At 40.0% G+C, this 16,281-nt stretch overlaps 2 pseudogenes; one reads left to right on the forward strand and one right to left on the reverse strand.

Annotated features, from left to right (window-relative positions):
- The first annotated feature begins 3,206 nt into the window (after window positions 1-3,206).
- Window positions 3,207-3,630, forward strand: LOC105729892 (large ribosomal subunit protein uL13-like; annotated as a pseudogene).
- A 6,616-nt stretch (window positions 3,631-10,246) lies between these two features.
- LOC105729898 (60 kDa heat shock protein, mitochondrial-like) lies at window positions 10,247-11,625 on the reverse strand (annotated as a pseudogene).
- Between the last annotated feature and the right edge of the window lie 4,656 nt (window positions 11,626-16,281).

Here is a 16,281-nt window from a genome sequence, read left to right on the forward strand (position 1 = left end):
CCAAGTAGTTGGGACTACAGGCACGTGCCACCATGCCCAGCTAATTTTTGTATTTTTAGTAGAGACAGGGTTTCTCCATGTTGGCCAGGACAATCTCGATCTCTTGACTTCGTGATCCACCCACCTCAGCCTCCCAAAGTGCCGGGATTACAGGTGAGCCACCGTGCCCAGTCCCTGTTCTTTATAGCAACACAAGAACAGTCTAACACAGCTGACTTCCATGGTTCTTCAAGATCTGACCTGTGTTTATTTCACCAGTACCATTTACTGAATTTTCCCAGTGTATTAATTGGGAGAAGCAGAAATTACTCAACTAAGATGACTTCCTAGACTCCTGAAAGTGAATTGCTTGCTAGATTTTCTTGCAGGTACCAACATTCTCTTTGCAACACATGCCTGATATAGGAATAGAGTCTGGGAAAGTCCTATACACTTCCAGTGATGGTGATGATGCAGTTGGGAATGAGGTGCTGGAAGTAGACTATAGGTCCATTAAAAATAAATAAATCAGGGCCAAGCTCAGTGACTCACGCCTATAATCCCAGCACTTTGGGAGGCCAAGGGGGGTGGATCACTTGAAGCCAAGAGTCTGAGACCAGCCTGACCAACGCGAAGAAACTCCATCTCTACCAAAAATACAACAATATATTAGCCTGGCTTGGTGGCGCATGCCTGTTATCCCAGCTACTAGAGAGGCTGGGATATGAGAATCACTTGAACCCGGGAGGCAGAGGTTGCAGTGAGCCAAGATCACACCGCTGGACTCTAGCCCGGGTGACAGAGCAAGACTCCGTCTCAAAAAAAGAAAATAGAAAAAAAAAAGAAAGAAAGAAATCAGGAGCTTTGGAAGAGAGAGAGAAGAAAGTAGGAGATGGATAATAGTAAAAGAAGAAGATTTAGGATATGTCTGAGGTCTTATGCCTCAACCCAATATCAAAATGCCTGGTGGAGGAGACAAATAGTAGAGATTCCAGGTATGTGTGAAAATCCCCAGTCAAAAGGAGCTTGTATTTTTCTTCTTGCCTGGAGTTCTATTCCACCAACAGATGGCTATATAAGTAGACAATATTAGGGAGAAGGCCTAAGAGAATAGCTGCTCACCCTTACTCACACATACCAGAGTATGGCTGGGGAGCTGGGAAGAGCTTCAAGAGGTTTCAAAACCCTTAGTGAAGGGCCCAGAAGGTGTCTGAAAATTACAAGACAAAATATTCAGCTTAACCTAACTGAGTGGCAGTGAACAGACCACAGCCAGTGGCCAGAGTATAGACCAGATGAGTTTTGGAAGATCAGCAGGGCCACTGTGAGCAGATGTGGGACCTAGTCAGCAGATAGCCATGGCTGGCCTATTCTGGAGCACCCCCAGGAGAAATAGCCCACAAGGTACAGGAGTAATAGACAGTGAGGAAAAGGCTGATGGCCAAAGGCCAAACAGAATAGCCTTCCAGCCAAAAGCCAGTGATGACCAAATGCCCCTTCCTTGATCTTAAGACCACATGAAAGCTCCGTAAGCATGTGATCACTCTCAGGGAAAAGGCAGAAAAGGGGCACAGATTCTAGAGCAAACCACTTGGGTCTACATCTCAAGTCTGCCAGTAAGTGCTATGTCACCTTGAGCAAGTTATACAATCTGTGCCTTAGTTTCCTCATACAAAATGGGTATGATAATGGCACCTATCTCATAGGTTATGCTTCACACATAGAACCATGCCTGGTACAGGATGAGCACTCAATTCATATTGCCAGTTAGTAGTTAAGGACATTGTTAGACATTATTAGTAAAGACATATTAGTAACAAAGACATTATTAATGCACGTGGTGATGTATTTGTATACAATCTGTACAGGGCAATCTGTGGGTATTACTACTTACCAGTTGTGCAACCTGTCATAAGGTCTTTGAGCCTTAGTTTCCTGGTCTGTAAAATGTAGATAATAATATAGATGTAGGGTATCAGTGCCAATGCTGGCTCACCTGTAATCTCAGTGCTTTGGGAGGCCAAAGCAGGGGGATCACTTGAGCCCAGGAGTTTAGGACCAGCCTGGGCAACAAGTGAGACCCTGTCTCTGAAAAAATGATAATAATAATAATGTGGAGTACCTGATAAACAATGAAGAGTTAGAGAGTAATGCCTTTCATAGGAATGAAGGCAGCCAGCATTTACAGGGCATTTATTAAGCGCCAAGCAGTGTTCTAAATATATTATAGGTACTCAATTGTTTAATCCTCATATAACTCTATGAAGTAGGTGCTATGATTTTCCCCATCTTGCAGCTGAAGCAGCAGGCCCAGAGAAGTTAAGAAATGTGTCCAGTGACTCAGCTGAGAAATGACAAATCTGGGCTTTGAATCTGTACAGTGTTCCAGAGTCTGTGCTCCTATACATTTCACTCTACCATTCCTCTGCTGTTTGCATTTGTACTTAAAGTCAACATCAGTGGAGTCTCTTCCCCTAAAAGATATGGACTATATCTGTTTCTTCTTCTTCACTAGATGAAAATATATTTGATTATACTGAAAAAAGAAAATGTCTGAATCTAAACTCTGCTGGTTACCTCTACTGGAAATAGTAAATACTCAGACATAGATACTTAAAAACAGCTGAGACACCACTATTTCTAACGTTTACCAAGCTGTTTATCCCCACAGAAGAAGCTCCCCACTCAGCTAAGTAATTCACTCAAGCATGGAAACTGAGTAAGAGAGAATTTTTAACATTTTAGAATCTTCCACTAGATATCACTTTCTGACATAAATTCCCCTGAGTATGTAGATAGTGCTTTTGCTGGATCAAATGTATCACCATACTTTAAATCTATACTTTGTTGTCACCAAAATGACCATGTGGCCAAAATATTAAATATTCTACAAGAAATTATACGTTAAAAATGTGGTCACATGTGAAGATGCCAGGATAAGGTGACCTCAAAATCTCACCCAGCCTTTCTTGTTGTGCTATAGAATTCATAATTGCTGCTTTTAAAAGAGTTGACTTACAGAGCAAATAAAGAATTTCACTTTCCCAGGTGGCTGCCGAAGATAGCAGAGGTGCAGGTTCTGGTGCTTGATGGTCGAGGCCATCTCCTGGGCTGCCTGGCAGGTGCTGCTGGTCCAGAAAGCGGTGGTCGTAGGCTGCGAGGGCATCAACATTTCCACCAATTTCTACAGAAACAAGTTGAAGTACCTGGCTTTCCTCCGCAAGTGGATGAAGACCAACACTTCCCACGGTCCCTACCACTTCCGGGGCCCCCCGCAGCATTTTCCGGCGGACCGCGCAAGGCGTGCTGCCCACGAGACCCGGCCAGGCCGCCAGGGACCGCCTCAAGGTGTTTGACGGCATCCCACCGCACTACGACAAGAAAAAGGAGATGGTGGTTCCTGCCGCCCTCAAGGTGGTGCATCTGAAACCTACAAGAAAATTTGCCTATCTGGGGCACGTGGCTCACGAGGTTGGTTGGAAGTACCAGGCAGTGACAGCCACCCTGGAGGAGAAGAGGGAGGAGAAAGCCAAGATGCACTACCGGAAGAAGAAACAGCTCATGAGGCTACGGAAACAAGCCGAGAAGAATGTGGAGAAGAAAACTGACAAATATACAGAGGTCCTCAGCACTCACGGACTCCTGGTCTGAGCCCAATAAAAACTGTTAATTCCTAAAAAAAAAAAAAGAGAGAGAATTTCATGTATTTATAATTTTTTATGGGAACTCAGACTTTGAAAGTCTTTCATGGATGATGTGCGGCTAAAGTATTTTTCAATTTTGTCCCCTTCTGGAAAACTATGTTTTACTTTTGGGGTCCAATTATTTCAGACATGACTAAGGATTAGCTTTTAAAATCAAAGACTAAAGCATGGGTGTTGATAGAAAAAAAAATCACATAAAGAATTATTAATAGAAAAGTTCAGAATTTAAATTAGAGAAAGATAAAAGCCTTGAGTTTCCTATTATAGAAGGAACTACTGCCTCCCTGCGGTGATGAAGTGTCAGTGCCTTCAAACTACATTTGCTTCTTGATTGAAGTTTAATTTATCCTTAGCATTTTCTAACATGAAAAGCTTTCCTCTTTATTTTTAATTTATACTTCTCGAATTACTTTCTTTAGTCATTCTCTTGTTTGTTCAACGAAGCTTTAATAATATTTAAAAAGAGTGAATTAAAATGTTCATTCAGTTCAAAAGCTATTTCAGCAATCCTACAAATAAATAGGAAGTGAAAATAATACAGAGAAATGTAAGATCTCCCAACAGAACAAAAGAGCACAGAATAATTTGTGACTCCCAACACAAATTTTCACAACCCTTCTAAAATTTAATAGGAAAGAACACTTGGCTAGAAATACAATTGTAATAATAATTTTGTTAAATCACAAGATTTAGAAATAAGGGACAATATACTCTAATGTATAAGTCATCTAACACATGGAAAAATCTTTAATTGATTATTTGAAATGAAATTACCATTTTCTTTCCAGGGAGCGTTTTTGGAAGATAATTGATTACATCCCATATGCCTCTGTCCCTGCAGACATCTGAGTGGTAGGTTAGTTCTGACTTTCTAGAATCATGAGCAAGTGCTATTTTTAGTATAAGGTACTGCTCCACAAATCATATTTATCTTTAGTCTATCAGCAGGTATGTAACCTATATACTATTGCATATAAAATTACTGAATGATAATATCCCTGAGCTATTTTTTTTAGCCATAACTGACAAAAAATACTTACTGATGTTATACAAGGTATTATAAAGTTGTGCAAAGGAGTGTCCATTTTTGGCTCAGACTCCAGGCAAGTAGGCACTTTCTTTCCTAGAACACCCTTCCTATGGATACAACCCACAAAAAAATATCCCCACACTGTAGAATGGACCCAGCAGGCAGAAAGAACATGAACACACAACACGGCAGAAAGCTGCAGCAGCATCTCATTATTTTTATCAACAAGAATAGTAGATAATGGTCTCGTCCAGCATTTTGGAGACATGCAGAGCCTTTCATTAGAATCCATTGATAAGGATTCAGCTCTTAAGGTATCTCTCTCTCTCTCTCTCTCTTTCTCTCTCTCTCTCTCTCTCTCTCCATGTCCTCTCTGTTGCGCAGGCTGCAGTGATCACAGCTCTCTTCAGCTTTAAACGTATGGACTAAATCGATCTCCTGCCTCAGCGTCCCAAACAGCCGGCACAACAGGCATGCACCACCGTTCCTGGCTCAGCTCCTAAGGTTTATCTGGGGGCAGTTTGTAAGCAAATCCTGTGAGTAAGAATAAAGGTCTGGGTAAGAACTGTATATCCCAGAGCAAACACTGTTGGCTAAGCATTGAGTGGGTGGGGCCTAGGAGAAACTCCACATGTCCTGGGGGAAGAATACATCAGAGAACAGAACCATCCCCAAGAAATACTAAGTATCCCTGAAAGAAGAACCAGAGAATGACAACGGAATTTTCCGTGTGTGTATCATTTATACTTTTTTGTGGATAAATATATAACAAGTGGCTTGGACTAAGATGTCAAGATAACAGCAAATTCCAAGTAAACTATAAGATAGACTACCACGGAAAAAAGTAGATGAGATGATGCATATTTTCCACCTAGCACAGGACCTGGCCATTGTTAAACAGCTTTATGTCTACGGCTTACAGTGACCTTGAAGTCTATTAGATAAAAGTGGCCCAAAAATCAGTCTGCTAGATTCTTTACCAAGTAGTTGGGGAGACTGGAGACTACAGACATTGAGCAAGTTTAAAGGGACAGTTGGAGACAAAAATACAATAGCCATGATCCCTGCTCCTTCAATGCACTATTTAAGAGTATGGAGTGAGTTACAGGTAACTCCATTACTTATTGACATTAAGGCCTTCTGGCCTCAGAAACCTATTCATTAGTAATCTGGCTGGATATTAGAAAGACACCTAAATTGGGTGAATTTTTTCCATTCTGAGTGGACAGATAAGGTAACATAGTGCATCTTCTGGAATCTGTCCCAATGTGGCACACGTCTCACTTATTATTTGTTTTCTCAATGTTTAATCCCTATTCTTTGCAACACAGATCAAAAAGTAAATCCTCATGGTCACTGTGATCTTTGTTTCATGAGTAAGTTTAAGTCATCTCAAATAATGGAAACTTATTATACCAAATGAACACTTTTGGGAGTAAGGGCGAAAGGATTCCAAAAATAGCCATGCTTCAAGATACAGGGTCATCTAGAAACTCTCAACCAGCAGAGTTAAGGAACCTTCATCCTAGTGTTCCACCTTCAGTACACCTCTTCCACCCCTTGTTTGTTCTTAATCATTTTTTTCTCTCATTACAGAATGGCTGCTGCTATATGAATCTTTCAACTTTTCAAGGAGGAGAGTATAATTAGTCTAGTTAATTATTATTATCCTTACTAAGGAAACTTTTTCATATCAAGTCTTTTCATAGGTTCAGCAACCAGTCTATGGATTAGGTGCCCTTAGGAAACTTGATCCCACCCCTTTGCTTAAGGAAGACACTGAGGTTGGCTGCTTAGTCCAGCAGAGAGGTGCAAGCAGGAGGACGTGGACATGCTGATTGACATGACTAGTATACTAATGTTAAGGATTTGGGTTTTCTACTCTGTACAGGCAACTTTAGACTTTATTAATTAACAGATCTTATCTGCTATGGGAACAGATCCAAATTTAACATATAGCATAGCTACATTATTATTAAACACATTTTGTGATCACATCCTTCTTAATAGATAAAAGTAAGCTCTGGACATGTTTAAACATGTCTCTATTTGACAATCACAGCTTCAATAATCTATTTAATCATAAGAAATCCCTGAATCACTCCACAGAGCTATTATTTTGTGGAGGGTCTTGCAGAAAGGTGAGGATTTTTCAATCCAGTTGGTTTCCTTCAGCAGATACAGGACGATTCTTAAGTGTTACGGACAGCTAATGATATCTACTTGAAACTGAAAGGTGCAGATGGGAAAGCAGATGTAGCTGTCACCGTATATATAGGCCGAGTATGCACAGCAGGTGCACTGAATGTTCTTGCCAAAGAACCTGCAATAATAAGACATTAGCTCCCTGAAACCATGCTGGACTTTAGACTCCAAATGGAAACTAATCATTAGAGTCATTTACAACAAGCCATGTCAGAAGTGTGTATGGCACTCAATAAGTAAATATAATTCAAAAGGCCCAATGTAAATATACAAGAAGATAAGAAGACCCACCACACAACAGACAGAAAAACAGAAGTCTGTTCGTCCAAAGTCTGCTCAGAGACTGTCACGTTTACTTTTCTAACTCCAGGCAGGGTGATGTCTATCTACACTGTAATATTTATCTAATCAATTAACAAACATACCTAACTAAGAACATTGCATAACATGCCTTGGCAATGTATTTTATGGTCCTAAAATGTGGCATACATCTTCCTTAAAATAATTAAAGCCTTTTATTTTTTGAGATGGAGTCTCACTCTGTCGCCCAGGCTAGAGGGCAGTGGTGCAATCTCAGCTCACTGCAACCTCCGCCTCCCGGGTTCAAACAATTCTCTTGCCTCAGCCTCCTGAGTAGCTGGGATTACAGGCATGTGCCACCACGCCCAGCTAATTTTTGTATTTTTGGAAGAGATGGGGTTTCACCATGTCGGCCAGGCTGGTCTTAAACTCCTGACCACAAACGATCCACCCTCCTCGGCCTCCCAAAGTGCTGGTATTACAGGTGTGAGCCACCGCACCTGGCCGAAAGACAATTATTAACCAAGCCATTTCACAGTTTATTGCTCAGAATCTTATTTTCTCAACATCCCTTTAAAATAAAGAACCTAACTCTGGGTTTTCATCAAAACCCTGAATTCGATGATGACATTCTCTTCAGTTACATGATATTCTACTACCATTAATATTTCAGCAACCTGATGGCCTTTTTAATAGAAATACTTCCTTGCTGAAAAAGATACACTTGATAAATCAGTAGGCTTAATGTTCTCATTAAAAATAGAATTTTAGAATAAAACATTGCAAGCGACCATACAGGATAGCATAATCTGTGCTCAACAGAGGATTGTGTCTGACTCTGTACTCCCTAAGTACCTTATTAGTATTTAGTAAATAATTAAAGAAGAGCGATTTCATCTATTCTCATAACTTCAGCTATCATTCTATGCTTATGATTCCCAAAACTGAGTCTCCTAAGTCCAAAATGCACATTTCCAACTGACTGCTGGACTTCTTCCCATGGGAGTCCCAAAACATGACAATGCTACCCTTTGCTGACATTGCCTTTTTTTTTTTTTTTTTTTGAGATGGAGTCTCGCTCTGTCACCCAGGCTGGAGTGCAGTGGCGCCATCTTGGCTCACTGCAACCTCCACCTCCTGGGTTCAAGGATTCTCTCCCTCTCCCTCAGCCTCCTGAGTAGCTGGGACTACAGGCACCCACCACCATGCCCAGCTAACTTTTGTATTTTTAGTAGAGACGGGGTTTCACCATCTTGGCCAGGGTGGTCTTGAACTCCTGACCTCATGATCCACCCACCTCAGCCTTCCAAAGTGCTGCTATTACAGGCATGAGCCACCCCGCCTGGCCAACATTGCCGTTTAAATTGTGGTCTGCCACAGCAGCAGCACTGGTACCACCTGAGAGCTTGTTAGAGTGCAAAACCTCAGACCTACTGGATGGAAATCTGCATTTTATCATTATTCCTTGAGGATTCAAGTTCAAGTTTGAGAAGCACTGCTCTATGATTCTTTCATCTCTTCTTTACAAATGTTTTCAAACATGCAGAATACTTAACCTATTAGCATCTCACAAGGATTTGATGAAGATTAATTTTTAAACCTCTGCAGATTAAGTTACTTTTAAATTGCCTTGAAGAAAAGGCTCTAAGCCACAAAATAAAGTGAAATGTGATCCTTCCTCATTGGAGTTTCTTTAATCAGTATACTTACTGCTTCAAAGTGATATCTTTACTGCTATTCATAAGTAATCTCCAGATTTGTTATTCTTAGAAAACATTCTAATCTCTACAAAAATTGTTGATTTTGTAGATTTTCCTATTTTGCCAAAACAAATAATGCAGTCCTCAAAACAGGTTAAATGTACACATAGGATAATTCTATAGATGCTTCAACTTGTACCTTGTTAAGGCAGTTGAGCAAGATCTTGACCAGAAGAGAAAACAGCAGCTTCCCCAGCACAGCAGGCCACACTTTCCACAGGAAACAGACTCGGAATGTCAAGCTCTACAATGTACTTTTCTTCACTTAAATACATGGTTATTGCATGTTGGAAAACACACAGTTCTCTGGAGTGTGTCCACAATGTCCTGCTCGGACGCATTCTTCTAACTGGCAAACACCTGCTACATAACTGGCTACCTACTTTATTTTAATGACAGTATCAGAGACTACCAGATGGCCTTTTAGGTGAAAGCTAATAGCCACTCAGATTGTGTTATTGTGTAAAATGGAGTTAAGTGTTTCCCCATAAAATTCTGGTCAAAGTTTACTTTGGTATGTCATATACAAATTCTTCCTAACTCAGTAATATTCTTTTCTCTAAAGGTATAAGTCACTCATAGCATTCAGCAACTTACAGCTGTGTTGTTTGACTTGTCACTTAAAGTATTTTACACAGGTCAGGTGACCAACAGTGATATTGTAGAGGGATTCTTGAATGAATTGGGTAGAGATTCATTTTAACTCCAAAAGTCCAGTTTCCCAACCTACATTCATGAGTGGTGAATGTATAATTGTTATATCAAGTCCCACCTGAAATTCATTAGAGGAGAAGTAGATAGATGGCTTGATCATTAAATAACTAAATAATTATGCTTCTTAATTGGCATGGGCAAAAAACTTTGAATAATTTTTCACTTAAGACTTTCATTTAAAAAACACACATGCTTATCAGAAGAATTGATATTCAGTTTTCTTCTTAGCTTTAGAAATGGGTTTATTAATACTTTCAAACTATCACTTTTTTGCTTTTATGAACATCTCCATTGAATCATTTTGTTCATCTCATTACAATTCTGATTTTGAGCCAGGCACAGTGGCTTGCACCTGTAATCCTGGCTATTCAGAAGGTTAAGACGGAAGAATTACTTGAGGCCAGGAGTTTGAGACCAGCCTGAGCAATATAGCAAGACCCTGTCTTTAAAAATAAACAGAAAAAGAAAAATTCTGACTTTATCATTATCTCCTTTCCCTTTCTTATTTTAGATTTATTTGTTCTCCTTTGCTGTTTTCTTGGGTTGAATGCAACATTGATTTCTTTTCAATTCTTTCTCCAGTTGCATTTTAAAAAAAACATATTTCTGTGTAATAATTCTTTTTCAATACAAATTTTGGCATATTTTTATGGTTCATTACTAAACGTATCATAATTTTCATTAAAATTTTCTTTTAACTTTAAACAAATTTTTATTACACAAAAGTTGTCACATAATTGGATATTTCTCTACTTTATACACAGTTATTCTCACTCTCCATAGAAAGGCTGTTTAACTTCTCATCTGTAGTTAACAGAAAGGCCACACCAGCAGCACCCAATAAAGCAGTTCTCACAAACTTTGTTGGGTCAATAATTCCTTTTTCCACCATATTCACAAAATCTCCAACCATAGCATCATAACCAACTTCTGAGGAACTTTGCATAATTTTCCCAACTTTCAAAGATCCTTCAACATCTGCATTCTTATCAATGGTCATTGCTGGAATTCTCAGTGTTCTTTTAATAATTTCTATACCAATTTTTGATCTTCATTAGCTGGAGTCAATGAGTTCAAGGCTGGAATGCACCAAAGCAGGGCATAACACCCTCCCAAAACAATGTCTTCTTCAACAGCATCTCTTGCAACATTAAGAGCATCTGTAACTCTTTCTTTTCATTCGCTTAACATCATGTGTCCCATGAACCTTCAGCACAACTACTCCATCTGAAAGTTTTGCCAGCTGTTTATTGTTTTTCCCTTTCGTTTTCACTAGTTGTGGCATCTAAGTCCTCAGTGACTTCTTGAATACGTTTTTCAGTTTCAGCCTTGCCACCTTTTCCTTTTAAGAGCATAGCATCATCTTTGGTCACAATGACCTCTCCAACTTTTCCTAAGTCATGAGGCTGAACGTCTTCAAGATTTAGGGTCAACCCCTCTTCTCCAAACACTGCAACACCAGTAGCAATAGCCCTATCTTTAAGCTGGTTCTATTATCACCAAACCCTGGAGCCTTGATTGCCACAACCTGAAGACCAACATTTAGCCTATTCAAGATGAGTTTCTCCATCAACGTCTTCAGCGATGTTGACCAAAGGCTTACGACACTAGAAATTCTCTTTTCACTCAACAGAACATAGGCATCCTGGAATTCACATTCCTGATCTTTTGATGTATTAATACAATATGGATAAATATAGCCTCGACAAAACTTCATGCCTTCAATAATTTATAATTCATCATTCAGTGTTTTTCCATACTTTACTGTGATGACAACCTTTCTTCCAACCTTTTTCATTGCATCAGAGGTGATATTGCCAATTTCTTTGTCTCTGTTTGCAGAAATTATAGCCACCTGCACAATTTCTTCAGGGGTGGTCACAGGTTTAGACTGCTATTTAAGTTCAGCAATTATAGCATCAACAGCTAACATCACACCTCTCCTGATTTGCACTGGATTAGCACCTTTGCTAATCTTCTCAAAGCCTTCCTTGGCAATAGAGCATGCCAGTACAGTAGCAGTGGTGGTGCCATCCCCAGCCTCTTCATTTGTGTTATTGGCAACATTTGGAACAAGTTTAGGTCCAATATTTTTATATTTGTCCTTTAAGTCAATTGACTTTGCAACAGTCACACCATCTTTTGTTACTTTGGGACTTCCCCAGCCCTGCTCAATAATCACTGTTCTTCCCTTTGGCCCCATTTTAACAGCTACATTTTGTTTTTTGGTTTTTGGTTTTTGTTTTTTTAACAGCTACAGTTTGACTAAAAGGTCTACATTTTGAAGCATTAAGTCTTGGGCATCTGCACCAAATTTTACGTCTTTGGCATAAGCCTGAGTGAGATGAGGATGTAAAGGACCTCTTCAAGGAAAACTACAAACCACTGCTGAACGAAATAAAAGAGGACACAAACAGATGGAGAAACATTCCATTCTCATGGTTAGGAAGAATCAATATCATGAAAATGGCTATACTGCCCAAAGTAATTTATAGATTCAACGCTATCCCCATCAAGCTACCTGTGACCTTCTTCACAGAACTGGAAAAAACCACTTTAAACTTCGTATGGAACCAAAAGAGAGCCCACATAGCCAAGTTAATTCTAAGAAAAAAGAACAAAGCTGGAGGTATCACGCTACCCGACTTCAAGTTATACTACAAGGCTATAGTAATCAAAATAGCATGCTACTGGTACCAAAACAGAAATATAGACCAATGGAACAGAACAGAGGCCTCGGAGGCAATGCCACAAATCTACAACCATCTGATCTTTGACAAACCTGACAAAAACAGGCAATGGGGAAAGGATTCCCTGTTTAATAAATAGTGTTGGGAAAACTGGCTAGCCATGTGCAGAAAGCAGAAACTGGACCCCTTCCTGACACCTTACACTAAAATTAACTCCAGATGGATTAAAGACAAACATAAGACCTAACAGCATAAAAACTCTAGAAGAAAATCTAGGCAAAGCCATTCAGGACATAGGCATAGGCAAGGACTTCATGACTAAAACACCAAAAGCATTGGCTACAAAAGCCAAATTAAATAAATGGGATCTAATTAAACTCCACAGCTTCTGCACAGCTAAAGAAACAATCATTAGAGTGAACTGGCAACCAACAGAATGAGAAAAGATTTTTGCAATCTACCCATCTGATAAAGGGCTAATATCTAAAATCTACAAAGAACTAAAACAGATTAACAGGAAAAAAACAAACAAACCCATTCAAAAGTGGGCAAAGGATATGAACAGACATTTTTCAAAGGAAGACATATATGAGGCCAACAAACATGAAAAATTGCTCATCATCACTGGCCATTAGAGATGCAAATCAAAACCACATTGAGATATCATCTCACGCCAGTTAGAATGGCGATCATTAAAAAATCTGGAGAAAACAGATGCTGGAGAGGATGTGGAGAAATAGGAACACTTTTATACTGTTGGTGGGAGTGTAAATTAGTTCAACCATTGTGGAAGACAGTGTGGCAATTCCTCAAAGACCTAGAAATAGAAATTCCATTTAACCCAGCAATCCCATTACTGGGTATATATCCAAAGGATTATAAATCATTTTATTATAAGGACACAAACACATGTATGTTCACTGCGGCACTGTTTACAATAGCAAAGACCTGGAACCAACCCAAATGCCCATCGATGATAGACTGGACAGGGAAAATGTGGCACATATACACCATGGAATATTATGCAGCCATCAAAAATGATGAGTTCGTGTCCTTTGTAGAGACATGGATGAACCTGGAAACCATCATTCTCAGCAAACTGACACAAGAACAGAAAATCAAACACCGCATGTTCTCACTCATAGGTAGGTGTTGAACAATGAAAACACATGGACACAGGGAGGGGAGCATCATGCACTGAGTCTGTCGGGGGGTGACTAGGGGAAGGACAGAATGGGTAGGGGGTTGTGGAGGGATAACATGGGGAGAAATGCCAGATATAGGTGATGGGGATGGAGGCAGCAAACCACATTGTCATGTATGTACCTATGCAACAATCTTGCATGTTCTTTACATGTACCCCAGAACCTAAAATGCAATAAAATATATATATTTAAAAAAAAAAGAAAGGAAATAATCCGGTTGGGCAAGATGACTCACATCTGTAATCCTAGAACTTTGGGAGGCCAAGGTAGGAGGATTGCTTGAGGCCAAGAGTTCAAAACCAACCTTGCCATGCCAGGCACAGTGGCTCATGTCTGTAATCCCAGCATATTGGGAAGCTGAAGTAGCTGGATCACCTGAGGTCGGGAGTTCAAGACCAGCCTGACCAACATGGAGAAACCACGTCTCTACTAAAAATACAAAAAATTAGCCAGATGTGGTGGCACATGCCTGTAGTCCTAGCTACTCGGGAAGCTGAGGCAGGAGAATCCCTTGAACCCAGGAGGCAGAGGTTGCGGTGAGCGCCAAGATCATGCCATTGCACTCCAGCCTGGGCAACAAGTGCAAAACTCTGTCTCAAAAAACAAAAAACAAAAAACACCAACCTGGCCAACATAGTGAGACCTCACCTCTATTTTTTTTAATTTAATAAATGAAAATGAAAGGAAATAATCCTAATTTGTCAGCAGTTTGAACTGAAAAAAAAATGCCATGTTCATTTAAAATAAATTCAAGTGCAATAAACCATGGAATTTAATTTGTAATAACCAGTAAAGAATGCATTTGCTTTTGTCACTATATAGATACCAAATACCACATTTAAATTTAATGCTTGGGTACAACTAGAACCCCTCTCCAATACACCTTTTCAACTGTGTCCTTTATGACATATTTTCTAGGAGATAACTGGGGTGCAATATGATATATAGTATATCATGTTACCAGGCCAAAGTGTTTGGACTTTATCAGGAGGGCTAAAGGAAATGACTGAATCAGACCTGTACTCAGAAATAGCACTCTTGTTGCAGTGTGGAAAGTGAATTGAAAAGGATAGAGAAAAGGAGATTGGAGAAATTAGGCTGGTTAGGAGGCTATTTCACCAAACCAGGTGAGAGATATAATCAAGGCAGAACAGCAGTGGGATAGAGAACCAGAAATCGATTACGGAGATATCAGAGAAGTTGAATTTGTAGAATGTGGTTACCAAAGATGTTGAGGAGAGTAAGAGTTGAAAATGATTCTTTGGTTTCTGGCCTGAGCTAGACAAGTAAGTACACTCATTAGATGCAGTCTCTGAGTCTCAGGATATGAGAGGGAAGTCTATCAAGTGGGGAACTAGAGAAATGTCAGCTCCGTTTTGGAATCTACCAGTGAAAGAATAAATTTATCTTGTTACACCAAAATATATGTGTACATAGATGAAGTGTAAGGTCATTTTTAGAGATTAAGCCAATAGAGGTAGTAGGTTCAAAAATGAATTCCAAAATAGTTCTGGGTAATATACCAAAGCTTCTCAGTGCTGCTAATAATTTAGCAAGTATTCTTTATCCTATAGTATTAGTACTCTATTAGCCATTTTCACACTACTATAAAGAACTACCTGAGACTGGGTAATTTATGGAGAAAAAAGCTTTAATTGACTCACAGTTTCACAGGTTTAACAGGAAGCATAACTGGAAAGCCTCAGGAAACTCACAGGATGGGGGCGTGGTGGGCCAGGGTGGTCTTGGGAAATGCAACGTTTGAGCAGGGAAACAGAAATGCCTGTCTTCACCTAGGTCGGTGAGTACAGGCCTGGGGGTGAAGCCCTAGCCAAGGACCACGCCCTTCCCTTCCCAGCACTTCTCTGCCCCCCTTCCTGGATCAGTGGGGCCTTTGGGAAGTGATAGAGCATAAGGGGTACACTCTCATGAATGGAATTAGTGTTTTTACAAAGGTGCCTGGGGAAACTTGTTCACCTCCCTCCCTTTCACCATGTGAGGACGCATAGAAGGTGCCTTCTACAAAGCAGAGAGACATCACCAGACACCAACTCTACTGGTACACCTTGATTGTGGATTTCCCAGTCTCCAGAACTGTGAGAAATAAATTTCCATTGTTTATAAATTACCCAGTCTAGGGTATTTTGTTCTAGCAGCCCAAAACAACTAGGACAGGGCTAAATTAGTCCACCTGCCTCGGCCTCCCAAAGTGCTTGGGATTACAGGCATGAGCCACTGTGCCCGGTATGGCCAGGTTGGTTTAGACATTTTTTTCAACAGTCTGTGTAAGTAGATAATTTAGAAATAGAAAAATTATTCACAAAAATGATCCCAGGTGATTGCTTTTAAATGGTCAGCTAAAAGGGTATGATATTTGTTTATCCCCATCCCTTAAATTCAGCTGTAATCGATTTAGAAGTAGAGGACAGTTAGGGCTAAGCACCAAGACAAGAAACAATGGCACAACAGCATTCTTAAAGGACGTAATTTAAGAAGTCACGCAAATTAAACATTGTCATCATTACAGTGTCTTTCCTCAATTCAAAACACATGAATTTGGCCGGGCGCAGTGGCTCACACCTGTAATCCCAAGCACTTTGGAAGGCCAAGGCAGGTGGATTGCTTGAGGTCAGGAGTTCAAGACCAGCCTGGCCAATGTGGTGAAACCCCATCTCTATTAAAAATACAAACATT

Source organism: Aotus nancymaae, unplaced genomic scaffold (genome assembly GCF_030222135.1).
Source record: "Aotus nancymaae isolate 86718 unplaced genomic scaffold, 86718_ANA_hifiasm-v0.15.2.pri h1tg000062l, whole genome shotgun sequence".
NCBI classification, from domain to species: Eukaryota; Metazoa; Chordata; class Mammalia; order Primates; family Aotidae; genus Aotus; species Aotus nancymaae.